We start from the raw sequence: 19,285 nt of genomic DNA, 5'->3' as shown, positions 1-19,285 counted from the left end.
CTGGCCCAGATCGTACTGTCATATGGGTGAGGTCAATTTTACTTGATAGTTCAAGTTGTAAAGTTGACTTATACTCTGTTTGTAACGATCTCGACCTAGATAAAGATACCAAAAAAAACTTACTGGCCATGATAATTTGGTTACCTTTATGTCTCCCTCGTGTACACCGAGTTCTTTCTCGACCTCGCCTACGCCCATGCACGCCGCCACATCGCCTTCAACCTCGTCGCCTCCACCCGCAAGTTCTCCGTCCGGGCAAGCAAGTTCATCGTTCGTCCCGCCCCGCCGCTCATTCCTGGACGTGGTTACTAGGACGTGGGCTCAGGCGGGGGCGGCGGGAAACTCCGTGATGGTGAGGCCTTCTACAACACCTACGTCATCACCTCTATCATCAACGGGGGCCCAGCCGCTTGCGTTTTTAGACCGAGTCCAGGGGGTCTACGTTGCGTTCTACTCCCTCCTCGCCTCGGTCGTCGACGCTTTCGGCTTCTTCGGTGGAGTTGCCTCCTCCTTGTCCTCAACCTACACAGCCTCCTCCTACTCATCAGCCTGAGCTAAGGAGGAGCGGGCAATATGCGACGGCTCAAGATGGGGCTAGGGCTACGGAAGAGGATATGATGAAGAGGGCGATGCACCGTAAGGCGGCAAAGAACCTAGATGCATCATGTACGGAAAGTTCCTCCACGTCTTTTACTAGTTTTTCAGATTCCAAAATTTCTTCTACGTTGGGTAATGTAGGCGTTTCTTTGGGTCGCACTTCGGAGGAGATTTCGGTTTTGGCCAACGTCTTGAGGCATTTGGAACATGACCGTATCACGGTAATAACGAAGGCTTCGATGGAGGCTGAACTATCTTCTCTAGAGGAGGAGGAAGATGATGTCATCTCAGATGGTCGTCTTCTTTCTACTCTAATAGGTGGTATTTCGGAGGTGGACTTGGAGCAGTCAGGGTTATAGTCATTTTATGACCTAAAAGCCTCTAGACGGTCTTCTAAGTCTTCTGCGGAAAAGAAGAAGAAGCATAGGTCAGATTTAGCTACAAAATCTAAGTTAGTTTCTAAATAAATGGCATGTTTAGGAATAGCAGAGTTCTTTGTGACTTGGCTAAGCATTCTCATATTGCCGATTGTTGTAAGGACTACAATTTAGATTTTATTGCTATTCCTGAGACGGGTAAGCGTGATTACTCTCAAAGTTTTTTAAACCGGATATCCGGTGGAATAGACTTTGAATGGTTTTATAGCCCACCTAGAGGTAGGTCTGGTGGCTTTCTCATTGGAGTCCGGACATATTCTACGGAAGTTTTGGCTAATTCTGATGGTGAGTATCATATCAAACTCGCTATTTGAAACAGAGCTGATAATTTCATTTGGAGTCTGATCTCCGTTTATGGTGCAGCCCAGGACAACTTTAAGGCTGACTTTTTACGTGAGCTTGTGAATATTGCAAAGGACGAGTCCTACCCTATTCTCATAGGGGGAGATTTCAACTTGCTGAGATTCCACCATGAGAAAAGTAAAGTCCCTTTTTATGGCCACTGACCTTTCTTGTTTAACGCTGTCATAAATAGCTTAGACTTGAGAGAGGTTGAGATGGCAGGCCGACAGTTTACATGGGCTAACAGTTTACCTGACCCAACATACGAAAAATTAGACCGCGTGTTGATGGACACCAGGTGGAAGGATAAATATCCGATGGTATCAGTCCGCGCACTAGAACGTATTGAAAAATTGTCGGGCCATGTTCCCATACTTTTAACTACCGGGTTAACAAGACCGTTGTCTAAGAAACCATTTAAGTTTGAACTTGGATGGTTACAGCGGGAAGGTTTTCACGAGATGGTTAAAAATGTATGGGAAAGACTAGTGTATGCCAACAAACCGGTTATAAGGTGGAATAAAAAGATGTGAGTTGTTCGCAAACATATTTCTGGATGGGTGAGACATACACCATGTATTATTAAAAAGGAGAATTCTTCGCTTATCATCTATCATAGATGAGATAGAAACGCTTATTGAAGTGAGACCGCTAATGAGCATTGAATTGAAAAATCAATCTACAATGAGCGGGTCTTCTTCGGAAAGAAGAGTTTAAATGATACCAACGTTCAAAAGCCCAATTCATTCTGGAAGAGATTCAAATACGAGATATTTTCATGGGATTGCCAATGGCCGTCATAGGAAAAAACGTATACAATCTCTAGTACAAGATGAGGTCTAATTGAAGGCCATGAGCAACACAAATCCTATATTACTAATTATTATAAGGGTCTATTTGGTCCACCAGATGAGAGTCCTTCTCTCTGGATGAGTCCCAAATAGCAGATATACCCCAAGTATCTCAGGAGGAGAATGTTGTTTTAACGTCTCCTTAATCGGAGGAGGAAGTTAATAAGTCTATTTTCCAAATGGAACATAACAAAGCCCCGGGTCCAGATGGTTTCCCCGCTGAATTTTATCAGACTTTTTGGGATACAATCAAAGGCGACCTTCTAGAAATGTTCAGTGTTTTACACGCTAGATAGTTAGAATTATTCTGTCTAAATTTTGGTGAGGTTATCTTGTTACCCAAGTTAAAGAGGCAGAAATGATCCAACAATATAGACCCATCTGCCTCCTAAATGTAAGCTTCAAGATATTCACGAAAGTGGCCACCATTAGACTGAATACAGTGGCTGATCATGTGGTAAGGCCATCGCAAACCTCTTTCATGCAAGGACGCAATATCCTAGATGGGGTTGTGGTTCTACATGAGGCGGTTCATGAACTACATACCAAAAATATCAATAGGGTGATCTTAAAACTTGATTTCGAGAAAGCTTATGATCAAGTTAACTAGTTTTTTCTCCATCAGACACTCGGGATGAAAGATTTTTCACCGGAGTGGAGAGCATTGATCGATAATTTTGTGTATGGAGGAAGTGTAGCGATTCGTGTCAATGATGATACGGGACGCTTCTTCCAGACACGAAAAGGTTTACACCCAGGCGACCTCTATCACCACTTTTATTTAACATTGTGGCGGATATGCTCGCTATAATGATCGATCGAGCTAAATTTGATGGTCAAATTGAAGGAGTGATCCCACATCTTGTAGATGGTGGTTTATCAATCCTTCAATATGCCGACGATACAATTTTATTTATGGAACATGGTCTCGATAAAGCTCGAAATTTAAAGCTGATTTTGGCTGCTTTTGAGCATTTATCAAGACTTAAAATAAAATTCCATAAAAGTGAATTGTTCTGTTTTGGCGATGCTCAGGGTTCAGTCGCCGAATATTCGGAACTGTTTGGCTGTGGGCAAGGCCAGTTTCCTATCAACTATCTGGGCATCCCGATTCATTATCAGAGATTAACGATAGTTGAGTGGAAACTAGTCGAGGAAAGACTTCAGAAGAGACTTAGTAGCTGGAAAGGTAAAATGTTATCCCTTGGAGGAAGATTGGTTCCGATTAATTCAGTACTCACTAATATTGTCGTCGTGGTGAACGAGCAGATGCCATGGGATGGCTTAAGTTGGGGCCGAATGTGCGCTAGAGGATTAGGGGGAGGATTTTGGATTAGATTGGACGAACTTCTGGATGCTTTCCTCAAGAACACAACCAAAGGAAGCGATGCAAGAAGAAGAACACAAGGAAGAACTCTGCTCTAGATCCTTTTCTTTATCGATCTCAACGGAGTACAAGTTTCTGGGAGGCAGAGCCTAACATAACCTTACACAACCTATCTCACCTGCGTAATGGGCTACCCCCTCTCCTTATATAGGGAGAGGTGGCTTACAGAAAAAGGAACCCTAATGGCATCTTTGACTAGACAAACTACTTTTAGAAAGCTACTTTAATCATAAACGGCGGCGCCGGTGTCTTTAATCAGGGAAGCTGACGTCCTCCGGTTGCTTTTGGCGTCATCTTCCTCTTTATCATCAGGCCTTCGTTTAAAGCTACTTTGCTTAGCTCATCTTTGTCTTCTAGCTCTGAAGAGAATCTTTGACCAGCTTTGCCGACATGCTCTTCTTACCGGTAGCCCGGTGTCTTCTTTATCCGGTTCCGGTATAACCCCTCTGGGGGATACCGGCTCAGCTTTACTTAGCCAAACATTGAACTTTGTCCTCCGGTATAAACATTAAACCGGTAACCTTGATGGCTCAAACCATCCGGTTTGGCATGCCTTTGGCATACCGGGGGTCATCCCCCCAACATTAGTCCCCGAAGCTGGTATAGTCTGATGAACTTTGTCCAACAGACCATGCCAGTTTCCCGTATCTCAAGGTTCCGGTTTAATCTTTCCGGCGTTCATCTCTCCTCCCGACATCTTTGCCGGATTCACGCTTTCCTTTCTTTCCAAGGTATTCTTCGGTATCTCTTTCTCCGGTATCTTAGTCATTAACTCTCTCCTCGGCGAAGTCGAGAATTTCTCGGGTACAGTGCCTGTCAGTGACATGCGCACTGTACCTGACGCGCCAGTGTCAGTGGTCACTTCCCTTCGGCTTCCGCGCGCGTAATAAGTGCGGCACACCGGATCCGGGCCGCCGTTCCGGATCCGTGTGGCGACCCTGTGGCGTTTTTATTTTCGTGCGTGTATCTGCGCGCCATGTGGCGGCCCATGAAGCGGACTGGCGCGGCCCAACGGTTATCGGCCCACTAAGTCCTTCTCCTATAAATGAGGGAACTGCCCCTTCTTCTTCCTTCTTCGCACTCACAACTTCCCTCGCGCACGCAGAGCTTCTTGCCTCCTTGCGCCCTTCGCCGATTCCGTTCTTCGCCTGAGCCTAGCAGTCCGGCGAACTTGCTCCGCCGCTCCGCCGAACTTCGTCGAGCTTCGGTGCGCGGAGAATCGCAGCTGCGCATCTGCCGTGGCCGCTACGCTCGAGTCCGGACGAACTCCTCTTCGCCTCTCCGTCGCCGGGCTTCTCCAGCAACTGCGAGCGCTGCCCTTCACCGGCGAACATCTTCCTCAGCAACTCCGCTGCCTCAGGTTAGGCCAGATTCGCCTCTGCCCCTGCATTCCTTGTTTTTTAGATCTTGGGTCGATAGGATATTTATCCCCCCCTTTTCTTTTGTTTTTTCTCTTATTCGTACATCTTCGCGCAAGGGTAGATCTGGGGAAAACGGTTTTCCGGTTTAGATTTGCATGTCTAGCGAGCTCTATCTTTCTGAGTCCTCCTCCAGTAGTGAACGGACCGTATCTTCCGACGGCTTAACCGCGGAGCTTGCCCAGATGGAGGTCGATACCGGCAAAGATCAGGAGGCCGGCAGCTCTAGCCAAGCCTCCGGAAGAGATTTATCCGGCACCACACGCGGAGCCTGGAGAGGTTCTGACGTAACCCAGCACGAAATAGACTGGCTTTACCGGTCCAGAAGGATACCAGAGGGAGTATCTTGCCGGCTTCCAGGCGACGAGATCGAACCGGTAGTTAACCCCAGTGAGTACGTCGTGTTCCTTGCTCATTTTGAGCGCGGCTTCGGCCTCCCAGCCTCCGATTTCTTTCGCAAGTTTCTTGATTTCTACCGGCTCCAGCCTCATCATCTTCCCGGCAATGCCGTCTTCTATCTTTCTTGCTACGCCACCTTCATGGAGGCGTGCATAGGCATCCGCCCTACCCGCGAGACCTTTGCTCGCTTCTTTGCTCTTCGGATTAATTCCGTTTAGGGCAAGGACATTCCTGCGCCCAAACCCCCCGTTCAATGCGGGTCTTGCATCATCGGCTCCCGCCAAGGGAGCCCTTTCTTTAAGTTTACCGGTCTCGAGTTATGCCGGTTATGGCAAGAGACCTTCTACGTGAAGAATGACGGTGCCGCAGATCTTATCAACTTACCGGCTTTCAATCCGGTGCCGCCCAAAAAGATCAACTGGGGCTACAATCCCGGAACAAATTTGACCGAAACGAACCGGATTGTACGCTTCATAGAGAAGCTGAAGAAGGAGACCAACATCTGCTCCGACGATATCATCCACACCTTCATCTCACGCCGGGTGCTTCCTCTCAAGGGCCGGACTCATAAGATGAGCGGGATGTACGGTCCCGGCGATCCCACGAAGATCACCGGCCTCCCTTTGAGTAAGAAGGACGTAGTCCTCAAGGCTAGGCAGATCTGCCAGACTGCCATGCCGTTTGATTGGGAGTGGGGCTTCTTGCCTCTTAGCTCCACCAACCCTCCGACTAAGGAAGTAAGAACTCGTGTAACTCGGGTTCTCGTGCCGGTAATTTTATGCTGTGACTGACTTGTCTTTTACTTGTTTTCAGGCCAAGGAACGCTTCGCCCGCATCGACGCGGATCGACGAGGCCCTTGCCAGAAGCGCCCTCTGGACCGGGAGGATCCTGACCCCTACGTCCATTGGAACGATCTGAAGATGGGTCGCACGCATCACTCGCGCCCCGGTAACTCCCCGCCAGAAAGTTCCGGCTCCGCCGACGATCTTACTGTGCTTGAGGTAGATTTCTTTTCCGTCTTCTTATACTTTATCGTTATTTCCCTTCTGTAGATGCCCCCTTAGCTGGCACACAACCGCAGGTCCATGAGCACGTGGCTCCCCTGCGAGCCGAGGCCGGCAGCGAGTTTGTGGAGAAGCTGGCTCCACAACTCAAGAAGAAGAAGGCCCCGGCTCTAGATGCCGGCTCGAGCGAAGCTCCTCCCGCCAAACGCTCCCGGACCGAAGTTGTCGGCGGGAGAGCGGTCGGCAAGAAGCACTACAAGGGCAAACAGATGCCCGTAACATCCGGGTAAGACTTTGCTTCTTTTGGTGTCTTTGTTTTACTAACTTGTCTTTCGGTTGCTTTTTCCGATTTTCCTCTTTCGGTTGCCTTTTTCCAACCTCTCTCTTTTTTGTTCAGCCCTGCGCTCAAGCTTGGCGCAAGGCCTGAGAGCTCTGAGGGAGCCGCAAGGTCCTCATCTCAATCTCACGCAAGTCCGGCACCGTCTGGTGCCGGCAACATCTCTGCCTCCCCTCTAGGGGGCACTTCAAGTTCGGGGCGCGCGGCCCCTACGCCTCCACAACACCGCGCGGAGGAGGAGCATGCCTCCCCTCCAGGAAAGCAAGACACCGGCGCCAGCAACACCGGCGCCGGCTCAGAAGCTATCGGGACGGCGGAACCTCTGGTTCCCCCCATCCTCAAGAAGAAGAAGAAGGCCACGGAACCTTCCCCCTCCAATCCTATGCCGCCACCGGAAGCCCCCAGCGCCAAGCCGCCGCCGCCGCCGGAAACCACAAAGATCCTTAAGGGGAAGGCCACGGCGTCCGATACCTCCTCCGCCGATCCGCAGCCATTGACGCTGCATGCCGGCCGCGCTGCTGTTGCAGTCGGGTGGAAGCCTTCCGACGTCCTGGGCCGGATAACTGAGCTGAAGCGCGGAGGCCGCGACCTGGGGCATCTGCTCCCTTATGCTGAGCGGTGGAACGCTGCGGATGAATCTGTAGCCACCCGCGGCTTGGGGGAAGATCGCCTTCCGTTGCCGGACCCCACTGGCCCTCGCTGCTCGGAGGAGCACTTCGGGCGCCTGCGGCGCGCAGTGAAGGAGTTGGACAGTGCGTGGTATGATGCCACCAACAATATTTTCGATTCTTCAATTCATGCCGGTTTCTTTCTTTCCGGATCTTGTCTATCTTCCTAGTCCCCGAGTTTTGTGTTGAGAGCGCAGTTCTTAGCGCAAAACTTAAGTAACAACTTGAAAAACCGGCATGCCCAGTCCCCGAGTTTCGGGTTAAGAACGCAGCTCTTAGCGCGAAACTTAGTTAGAAACTTGAAAAACCGGCTTCTTTTCTGATATCTTTCTTTTGAATAGAGCACGGCCGACGCCCGGAAGCACCTCTTCGAGGAGCTTCTGTGGGAGCACCGGGACCTCGCTGAGGCGCACGACAAGTGCAAAGGTAAATTTCTGTGTCTCCGGAACGTTTTCCTTCTTAGTACTTACAACTCTTTTCTCAACAGCCATCCCGGAAGCTTCCATCGAAGCCCTCCAGGCTAAGCTCACCACGCTCCAAGGTACCATTCTTCTTTTCCGGATAACCTGTTTCTTCTTTGCTTTACCAATTGCGATTTTGTTAACATATTCTTTCCGGTTCTAGGTGAAAAGGAGGAGCTCATCCGGCAGCACCGCGAGGCCCTGGACGCCAAGGAGACCTATGCCAGCGGGCTGAAGGAGCAGCTGATCCAGCTCGGCCTAAAGCACAGCGAGGCCATGAGAACTGCCCAAACCGCCGCTGAGGCTAGGCTCAACGAGGCTTTGGAGGACGCCAACAACTCCACCGTTGTGCTGCGGGCGGAGCTGGAAGAAGGAGCCAAGGCGCGGCAAGCAGCCGAAGATGAAGCTGCACGCCTCAAGGGAGAACAGCAGGAGTATGACCTCTTGGTCATGCAAACTGATGCGCTAGCCCTAAGTAAGTTTTCCTCTTTGTTTTCCGGTTTCGCTTATAAGCTTATCTTCTCCGGTAGCATATACTTATCTTTTGTCTTGTAGGGCTCTTTCCGGACTCTCAGGAGTACGCCCGAAAGAAGGTTGCAGAGCGCCGGGTTGCGCGGGCGTACAAGAACTTGGACGCCCCTTGGGATCCCTATGACTATCTGGTCGCGCTGTCCGCCCGTATTTCCCATATGCGCGCAGTGGACCGGAATGTTTCCGATATCCCCGAGGTGGCCATCCAACTCTTCAAGGTGCTGTGGCCCGAGGAGGTGGTGCCTATCAACTTGTCGCTCATCAACGACCGGTTGAAAGGTGCCGGCCGGAGAATCCGGGAATGGCAGTGCTCCGCTGCTCGCGCCGGAGCGGACTCAGCGCTGCGCGTGGCCTGCTCCTGGTACCCGGAGCTGGATCTTGATGCTCTCCTGGGCGTGCGCGAAGGCGCTCCCACCGATACGGATCTGGCCCTTACCGCAAAGCGGCAAGATCGGGCCTACCGGATTGCGGAGTATGCCGAAGCCCGCACCTTCATCCCTCCTCGTCCAGGCGTCACTGACTACCTCAGCGAGGACGAAGAGGAGGATGAAGAGGAAGATGCCGAAGCCGGCGACGCGCCTCCGGAAGCTCCAGAAGCCGGTGCCTCTGCCCCCAAAGCTCCGTCTGCTTAAGTACCTCCTGTTATCTGCCTGCTTGACTTGAAACAATGCTTATTAAATTCTACCCCGGTATGCCGGGGTCTTATGGTGTAATATAAAACTTATCCTTGCTTTTGGATGTGGTACAACAATCTGTGCCGGTATGCTATACCAGTATGTTATTAAGTTGTGTTTGTCTTAGCATTTTGCTCAAGGTTTTAATCTTTTTATCCTGTACTGTGAAGATTCCGAAATCATCTCGGCATCCAATTCGATGCACACTTGGTTCTTTTGCTTTGGCTCTGCCTACCCTCTGGGTTTTTTGGCGTATGAGTCACAAAGTTCTTTTGCCAAGCACACACTTTCTTGAACTTAGAAATAACCCGAAATTTTTCACAAAAAACCGGTATAACCGGGGTTAGTTAAATTTTCCAGATTGTTTGTTCCCATCTCCTCTCTTCGTCGTTCGCGTGCATAGTTCCTACTGGTTTATCTTGCTTGCCATGAAGCCGGGTTTCGGACAGCAGCAGAGTCGAAGACTCCGGTAGGTTTAGCACGCTACTAAACCGAAAAGAAAAAATGTTCTGCAACCAACCGGTAAACTGAAAAAATAAACATATTACATGCAATTTCGATAGAGGCAGTCCCCGAGACTCGTTCGAGGTGCCGGCATCTTTTATTCATAGCATATATTAGGTACAAAAAAGAACTCCTTATAGTACAACTTCATGCATAAAAGGGACGCAAAAGAGCTATGTTCCATGGGCGCTTGGTTTCCTCTCCTGACCTGTCCGCCTTTCCTTTCTTTGCTTCCTGCGCATCAACCAGGTAGTAGGCATCACTGTGTAGAGCCTTGCTCACAATGAAAGGTCCCTCCCATGGGGGTGATAATTTATGCCGTCCTTCAGTGCGCTGCACTAGGCGTAGCACCAGATCTCCTTCCCGGAATACTCTCGGGTTAACTTTCCGGTTGTGATAGCGTCTCAGGTTTTGTTGGTAAATGATTTTTCTTGCCAAAGCTAGCTCTCTTGCTTCTTCTAGCAAGTCCACATCGTTCTCTCTTGCCTCTTTTACCTCTTCTTCGGTATATTGTTGAACTCTTGGTGAGTCGTGTATGATATCGGTTGGAATTACGGCTTCAGCCCCGTAAACCATGAAGAATGGAGTGTATCCGGTAGACCGGTTTGGAGTCGTTCTTATACTCCACAGCACTGATGGTAGCTCATCGAGCCAACACCCCGGTGTCTTTTCAAGAGGTTCAATGAGTCTGGGTTTGATACCGGAAAGTACCAAAGCATTCGTTCTTTCCACTTGGCCATTGCCTTGTGGGTGCGCGACTGAGAACAAATCCAACCGGATATTGTTATCCTCACAAAATCTTTTGAACTCACCTTGAGCAAAGTTTGTGCCATTGTCAGTGATGATGCTATGCGGGTATCCATACCGCAAGATAACATCTTTTAAGAATTTCACCGCTGTATGCCCATCACATTTTGCGATAGGTTTCACTTCAAGCCATTTGGTGAACTTGTCCACCATCACGAGGATGTGGGTGAAACTGCTTCTTGCGGTTTTGAATGGGCCAACCATGTCCAGGCACCAAACAGCAAACCGCCAAGTTAGCGGTATAGTTTTTAAACCGGATGCTGGGGTATGATTTTGCTTGTCGTACCTCTGGCACCCGTTGCATTTTCGTACCAGATCCTCAGCATCTTCCAACGCAGTGGGCCAATTGAACCCATGCCAGAATACCTTTGCTACCAATGCCCTTGATGAAGCGTGGTGCCCACATTCTCCTTGGTGAATTTCCACAAGCATTTCTTTTCCTTCTTCCGGTTCCACACATCTTTGAAGGACACCGGTAACACTTCTCTTGTATACCTCTCCATTGATGATGGTGTAAGCTTTGGAGCGTCTCTGGATTCTCCTTGATTCATTTTCGTCAACCGGCAAGGTGCCGTTGATCAGGAATTCCTTAATAGGTTTAACCCAAGATGGTGCTTCTCGAACCACAAATACTGGCACGTCTATCTCCATGTCATCCACCAGCATTGCTTCTTCCGGTATGGATGCAGCAGTCCCCGAGTTTGCCGGAACAGTCCCCGAGTTTGCCGGAACAGTCCCCGAGTTTGCCGGAACAGTCCCCGGGTTTCCTTCGTCGATATCCATTGGCACAACATGTGATTCCGGTACGAAAATTGATTCCGATTCCGGGCTCGGTTTGATCGATGGTACCCTTAAGTGTGCTAAGGCTATACCGGGAGGGATTTCTTGCCTGGATGAGCCCAGCTTGGACAAAGCATCCGCGGCTTCATTTTCTGCGCGCGGCACATGGTGAAACTCACAGCCTTCGAAGAAGCCGGAAATCTTTTGTACATGAAACCGGTCTAAGGCCATGTTGGCATCTTTTGCGTCCCAATCTCCGGAACACTGCTGTACTACAAGATCTGAATCACCGTAGCAAATGATTCGGTGCACACCGATTTCTTTTGCGACTTTGAGTCCATGGATCAGAGCCTCATACTCAGCCACATTGTTTGATGCTCTAAAGTGCACCTGTAAAACATACCGGAGATGGTCTCCCTTAGGTGAGGTAAGTACCACACCGGCACCTAGACCCTCTTTGAGTTTGGATCCTTCAAAGTGCATCTTCCAGTATTCTATCTTTTGTTCCGGTGGCTTATATTGCATTTCCGCCCAATCAACAAGGAAATCAGCCAAGGCTTGTGATTTTATGGCATGTCTTCTTTCGTATTCCGGTACGTATGGAGATATTTGAATCGCCCACTTGGCAATTCTGCCACTTACATCTTTGTTACACATGATATCTGAAATGGGTGCCTCACTCACCACTTTCATGGGATGTTCTTCGAAGTAGTGCTTGAGCTTTGTGGCTGCCATGAACACGCCATAAGTCATTTTCTGGAAGTGAGGATAGTTTTGTTTAGAGAGGGAGAGCACCTCGCTCAGGTAGTATACCGGTCGCTGCACGGTTTTACCTTCCTCTTCTCTTTCAACCACAACTACCACACTCACAACCCGGTTTGTTGCTGCTATGTACAACAACATGGGCTCCCTTTCCAAAGGTGAAGCCAGTATACACGCAGTGGCAAGCATTGTTTTTAGTTCTTTGAACGCTGCGTCTGCCTGTGGGGTCCAGACGAAAGTGTCTGATTTTTTCATCAAAGCATAGAGGGGCAGAGCTTTTTCTCCCAACCTGCTTACGAACCGGCTCAGCGATGCCAAGCTTCCGGTAAACTTTTGCACATCTTTTAGATTGTGCGGTATGGTCATTCTTTCAATTGCCCGGATTTTTACCGGATTAACCTCTATTCCCCGGCTTGATACAAGGAAGCCAAGCAACTTGCCGGCAGGGACACCAAATGTGCATTTTGCCGGATTAAGTTTCATCCGGAACCTTCTTAGGTTATCAAACGTTTGCCTCAAATCATCGATCAAGGTTTCCTTGACCTTAGTTTTTATCACAATGTCATCTACGTAGACCTGCACGTTTTTTCCGATTTGATCATACAAGCACTTTTGCATACAGCGTTGGTATGTTGCACCAGCGTTGCGCAAACCGAAAGGCATAGTGACATAGCAATAAGCCCCGTGCGGGGTGATAAACGCAGTTTTTATTTGATCTTCCTTTTTCAAGGGGATTTGGTGGAAACCGGAATAAGCATCTAGGAAAGACAACAGTTCACAACCAGCAGTGGAATCAATCACTTGATCGATCTGGGGTAGCGGGAAAGGATCTTTTGGGCAAGCTTTGTTTAGGTTGGTGTAGTCGATGCACATGCGCCATACCTTTGGAGCTTTTGCTTCAAGGTTCTCTTCTTTCTTCTTCTCGACCATCACCGGATTGGCTAGCCACTCAGTGTGTAGTACTTCCATGATGAAACCGGCAACCAACAACTTTGTTACCTCCTCTCCAATGATTTTTCTCCTGTCTTCAGCAAACCGGTGCAGCGGCTGCCTTACCGGCTTAGCATCTTTCCGGACGTTTAAAGAGTGCTCAGCCAGCTCCCTCGGAACACCTACCAAGTCATCAGTAGACCAGGCAAAGATATTCCGATTCTCACGGAGGAAGCTGACGAGCGCGCTTTCCTATGCCTCACTGAGACCGGCACCGATACGAACAGTACGCTCAGGGTGAGCCGGGTCCAGCACGATGTCTTTTGTTTCATTGGTTGGCTTGAATGCCGGTGTGCCCAAGTTTGCACTCATTGCCGCTAAACTCAACTGTGAGGACTGAGCCAGCGCAACCGCAGTTTGCATTCTTTTCTTTTCCTCAGCGATCACCAGCGATTCGGCCAGGTTTGATCCGGCGGAAGGGGTTTCCAGTGAGACTTTGTAGTTTCCCACCACGGTCAAGGGTCCACGAGGTGCCGGCATCTTCATCTTAAGATAGGTTGTATGAGTTGATGCCATAAAAGCTGCCAGTGCCGGTCTCCCTAGCAGTGCATGGTAAGGGCTTTCCAGGTCCACTACCTCAAAGAGAAGGTTTTCCACCCGGCAGTTATCACGTCCACCAAATGAGACATCCACCCGGACTTTTCCCATGGGTGAACAAGACAAGCCCGGAACGATTCCGTGGAAAGTCGTGTGTGTTGGCTGCAGCATGTTCTCGGTTATCCCAAGCGTGCGCATAGTGTGCCGCTACATGATGTTTATGCTGCTCCCATTGTCTATCAGCACCTTGCTGAATTTGACTCGAGCTGTTGGCCCATGCATGATAGGGTCCACAACCAGAGCGTAACCACCCGAATTAGGCATTATCTTGGGGTGATCCTTGAACGACCAGCTGATTTCCTGATCAGACCACAGCATGTACTTTGGAACTGCCGGCATCACCGCGTTCACTTCCATGGAACGGCGACGCGGGCTTTGTTTATCTGTTGGCTCAGTGACGAACACAACACAACACATATCCGGATCATGGTAAATATTCTGGCCTAAAGGTGCCGGTGGAGGTGGTTGGGCACTGCCATCTCCCACCTGGTTAACTTGTTGTGGCGGAGGCCGGTTTTGCTGAAGCTGTACCGGTATAGCATTTGGTCCGGTAAGCGCGGGTGGTGGTGGTAGCTTCCCGGCATCTTTTGTTGTGCCTTGGCCCATCAACCTTCTGGTCCAAGTACAATCTTTTGTCAAGTGGTTTGCCGGTCTTCCGGGATTTGGTGTGTGCCACCGGCATGGTTGATCCATAGCGGATTCCATGGTGTATCTTTCCTCATTGTTTTGCCACGGCTTCTTTTCAACCCACTGTTTCTTTGGACCGCCCACGGCTGCGATCCGGTTTTCTGCCTTTGGCTTCCGCTGGGGCCGGAATTATCCTGCACCGCGGCTACTTGCTGTGGACCATACCTTCGATCCGGAAACTCTTCCCTTCATTTGTTTTGCCTGTTATCCCAGTATGGCTCTTGGCGTTGCTGAGGCTGGTTTGTTTGCTCCGGCTCAGCTTGTACTGCCGGTTGCATTGGGTCTCCCAACGCGTAGCTATCTACCACACGTATCATCTCTGCCAACGTTGTCGGCATGTTTCTCTGTAGCTTTTGCCACAAAGGTGAACCTCTTCTGCACCCGTTGCAAAACCACGCAATGGCTTGTGCCTCGATCACCCCTTCACAGGAGTTCCTTGTGGAGTTCCACCGGGTTAGGTAATCTCGATCTGTCTCATTGGAACGTTGCACGCATAAAGCAAGCTGCTGCAGCCTATTTGGCCTCCGGTAGGTGCTACTGAAGTTTCTTACAAAGGCCTCTTCAAAGTCCAGCCAGCCATTGATGCTTCCTGCCGGCAAATTGTTTAGCCAGATGCGCGCTGGTCCTACCAGGAAAGATGGTACGATTCTTACGGCCCAGCGCCGGTTTCCTCCACTAGTGACAGTTCCTCCGCCACCTGCAACATATACCGCGGTCACGTAATCCGCGAGCCAGTCTTCCGGCTTGGTGGTGCCATCGTAAGTTTTTGTGTCACGGGGCAACATGAAGTTGCGAACCGGTGGCTCCTCTCTCATGATTCTTGGGCCAAAACACTTGGGGCCTGGAGGACCTTCTGCCTCCACTATCTCTGACAAGTACATCCTATCCAGCCTGTGCCTCGCATCCCGGTCTGGTAGGCATCTTTCGCCTAACCGGTCTCCCAATGGATTCCGGTAAGCTGGAATTCTTTCAGCTCCTGAGTCAACCTCTTCATATCTTTCCGGTACCGCGGCTCTTGCCTGCCGGTACCTTGGCGGAGGCATTTCCTCTTCCGCGTACGCTGCTCTTGCAGTGCGAAAATTTTGCCCACTTTGCTCTTTTCCGGCATACTCTCTTGCGGCGTAACCGTTTCCGGCATAGCCACCTGCTGCCCCTTGATTTTTTCTACCGGCCTCGTGTCGCCCAGCTTGTTGTTTTCCGGCAAGTACCGGATCGTACACAGTCATTTGCTGTGCATTCATTTTTCTTTTCTCTTTTCCGGATGGGGGGACGATGCCTGCCCTTGGGACTTGCTACCGGCATTCTTTGTTGAACGCGCGGATTTTGAGGCCACAGCCTTGTTCAGCTTAGCCAGCTGCTCAGCGTTTTGCTGCTCGATGGTTTCAAGCAGCTCCCGGACGCGCTCTTGCTGCTTTGCCAGAGCATCCCCGAAAAGCGATTCACACAGCTCTACAGCAGCCTTAGCAGCTTTTATGGTTTTATCCGGGCTACTGTACTTAGGTTTCTCTATGATGCTCACAGATGCAGAGACACTCTTTCCGGTAAGAACTTCCTTACGCAAATCCTGATCTAGATTGCGAGCTCTAAGCCGGTTTTCCGGTTGCCTAGCCGGATGAGCGCTAACAGAAGCAAAGCCATGGGCAGCGTGATACTCACGTATGGTTAGGTTCAGCTCGCGCTGGGCCCGGATGACGTCATGGCCGCCCTTGAGCAGCCTCTGGCGCTCCGCTTCCAGCTCCGCCTGAGCCGCTGCCGGGTCGATGTTCTGCGCGATGGGCGTGGCGAGGACGTTCATCGCCACTTGGAGAGGAGTTTCCGGTAGTGCGGAGGCACCTGCAACCACCTGGTCACGCTCGGTCGGCGGTTTGGCCGAGCGCGTGGCCTTCATTGCTCCAGCGCCTTCCGCCGCAGGTCCTTTGCCGGCGTCGCCTGCACCAACGACTAGCACCTCGACGCTACCGGCAGCGCGGCCACTGAGAAGCGCAGATCTTGGCGGGTCCGGAGCCACCAGCACCGGCGAGAGGTACTGGTACAGTGCCGTAGTAGACGCGGAAGCTCCCGAGCTCGGCGGTGTGCCTCTTCTTGGGGAACTTACCGCCGCTGGCGAAGTAGCATGTGTTGTCGTTGATGAGGTCCATGTCGAGGACGCGGTCGACGAGCGCGGTGACGACACGCTCGCCGTCGACGGTGAGGAGGCCCGCCCAAATATGAACTCCAGCAAGCGCAGCTGCTGGCCCCACGGTGGGAGCCAACTGTCGTCGTGGTGAACGAGCAGATGCCATGGGATGGCTTAAGTTGGGGCCGAATGTGCGCTAGAGGATTCGGGGGAGGGTTTTGGATTAGATTGGACGAACTTCCGGATGCTTTCCTCAAGAACACAACCAAAGGAAGCGATGCAAGAAGAAGAACACAAGGAAGAACTCTGCTCTAGATCCTTTTCTTTATCGATCTCAATGGAGTACAAGTTTCTGGGAGGCAGAGCCTAACATAACCTTACACAACCTATCTCACCTGCGTAATGGGTTACCCCCTCTCCTTATATAGGGAGAGGTGGCTTAGAGAACAAGGAACCCTAATGGCATCTTTGACTAGACAAACTACTTTTACAAAGCTACTTTAATCATAAACGGCGGCGCCGGTGTCTTTAATCAGGGAAGCTGACGTCCTCCGGTTGCTTTTGGCGTCATCTTCCTCTTTATCGTCAGGCCTTCGTTTAAAGCTACTTTGCTTAGCTCATCTTTGTCTTCTAGCTCTGAAGAGAATCTTTGACCAGCTTTGCCGACATGCTCTTCTTACCGGTAGCCCGGTGTCTTCTTTATCCGGTTCCGGTATACCCCCTTTGGGGATACCGGCTCAGCTTTACTTAGCCAAACATTGAACTTTGTCCTCCGGTATAAACATTAAACCGGTACCTTGATGGCTCAAACCATCTGGTTTGGCATGCCTTTGGCATACCGGGGGTCATCCCCCAAACAAATATGGTGTTGTATATGATATCCTTCTTCATTTTGCCAAAAGGTGTATTACACAAGCTCGATTATTGTAGATCAATATTTTTTTGGCAAGGGGATAGTGAAAAAAAGAAATATCGACTGGTCAAGTGGTCTGTCATATGGCGACCTAAAGATATGGGTGGGCTAGGAGTTCACGACCTTGAGGTCAAGAACTCAGCCTTATTAGGTAAGTGGCTTTTTAAGCTACTAACCGAAGGAGGCGTATGTAACATCCCAAGTTTCAACAATAATAATCAAGAAAGAAAATTTCCTAAATTCAAAATTTGCAATTAACAAAAACTTTTTCTATGCATATAGTGCCACATATAGTTTCATGCATTTGAGTGAATTCCTTTTGTGCAATTGCCATGATGAGTGTTAATATGATGATCAAGTGTACTTAAACCCTAAACCAAGATCATCTAACCCTAATTTGAGAAGAAAAGAAGAAAAAGAGAAAAACCTATTTCTCCCTCACATACACATTATGCCAAATTGCAAATCTTCACTCTAGGCCATAATTGCTTGCTCTCTTGCTTGAAGAATACTTAAATATGATAAACCAACACAATTGCATCATTGGAACAAGAATCAAACCAAAGGAAATCTCAAAATCTTCACACATATGATAATGGTCATATGGCACAAAAATATTTTCTTCACTACTTTACCCCTATGGTTTTCTTTATTCCTAAACTAAACTTGGTCAACCAAAGCCATGTCATCCAAGACCATGTCAAGATGAGTAACTTTCATGTTGACCACCATAGCTAGAGTTGACTAGGTTGACCAGTAAGAATGTGACAAGTAGTGTATGTGAAGCAAAGTGAAGATCAACCTCAAATTTGAAACTTTGCAAAACAACTCCAAATTGAACACAACCACCACCATTCCAACACTTTGATTATATAAATGAGATTCACCAAAAAGAAAACCAAAATTCAACCAAAATATTCATGCGGCCATTTAATCAAACACTTGGCAGGCATTGTTTCCAAATTGTGTTACATGCTATTGTCCACTGGTTCTAAGCCTAAACCAACTTTCTCTGGTGATCATTAGCTACATCTATGATCCCTGCATCGAGCTTGGTACCTGCTAGGGTTGGAGAAAGTGGAAAAGTGAGAGAAATGCTCCATGCCAAAGCACACCCGGCCACCTTTGGCCAAACCCTCTCTGGCCCTCCTCTCAACGTTTCCCCTTGTCCCAGAGCATCTCTGCACCACGAGGCACCTCACCGTACACGCCCCAGCAACACCGAGCCACGGCATTGGCCAGAACGCGCGCGCCGAAAGCATGCCAGGACGTGCCAGCACGCGCGCTCACCGCGCTCTGGCCGCGCCAGTACGTCGCGCGCGCGAGCGACGTCGTCCTTCCCCTGCATCCCTATCACCGCGTCGAGCATCTACTCCCCGCCCTCTACACGCTAGACAAGCGCCCAGACCTACCGCTGCTCCGTCGCCGTCGTCCTCCTCACTTTTCTGCCGCACGCCTCGCCGCAGACATTGGATGCGCTCGAGCCGTCTCTTCACGCTTTGGCCTCACCAGCTACACGTTGAGCATCGCCAGGACACCAGCTAGCCCTAGCCGTCCTCGCCTTGCCCTTTGGATCACCACAAGAGCCACGCCATGGCCGCTCCTCCACAGCACACTCGGCCACCTCCCGCCCACTATAAATAGAGGCGATCGGCTCCTCCTCTCTTCACACAACTCACTCCCCTCTCCTCACTGAGCATTCTCCCCCAGTCAATTTCACCACTCATCGCCGGAGTCGCTCGAATCGCGAGCTCAAGTCCGTCGGAGCCCGCGGAAGCTCTGCTTCGCCTGGAGCCTCGCCGAGCTCCGCCGCTGCACCAGGGGCTTCCTCATCGACTACCACTTCTCCGCGCAGCTTGCCCACCACCTTCAACGGCCTGGTACTCCCTCCCACCCCCTAGGCTCGCCGCCAGGGAGCTCGCCGCTCGTCGGAGATGACGACGCTCACACGCCGTCGGATCTCGTTCTAATCCTACGGTCTAGATTACACATACCGTTTCGCTGTGTTAAATCACACTGACG

Source organism: Lolium perenne, chromosome 4, assembly GCF_019359855.2.
Source record: "Lolium perenne isolate Kyuss_39 chromosome 4, Kyuss_2.0, whole genome shotgun sequence".
Lineage (NCBI taxonomy): Eukaryota > Viridiplantae > Streptophyta > Magnoliopsida > Poales > Poaceae > Lolium > Lolium perenne.
Note: the sequence above shows the minus strand (reverse complement) of the source record.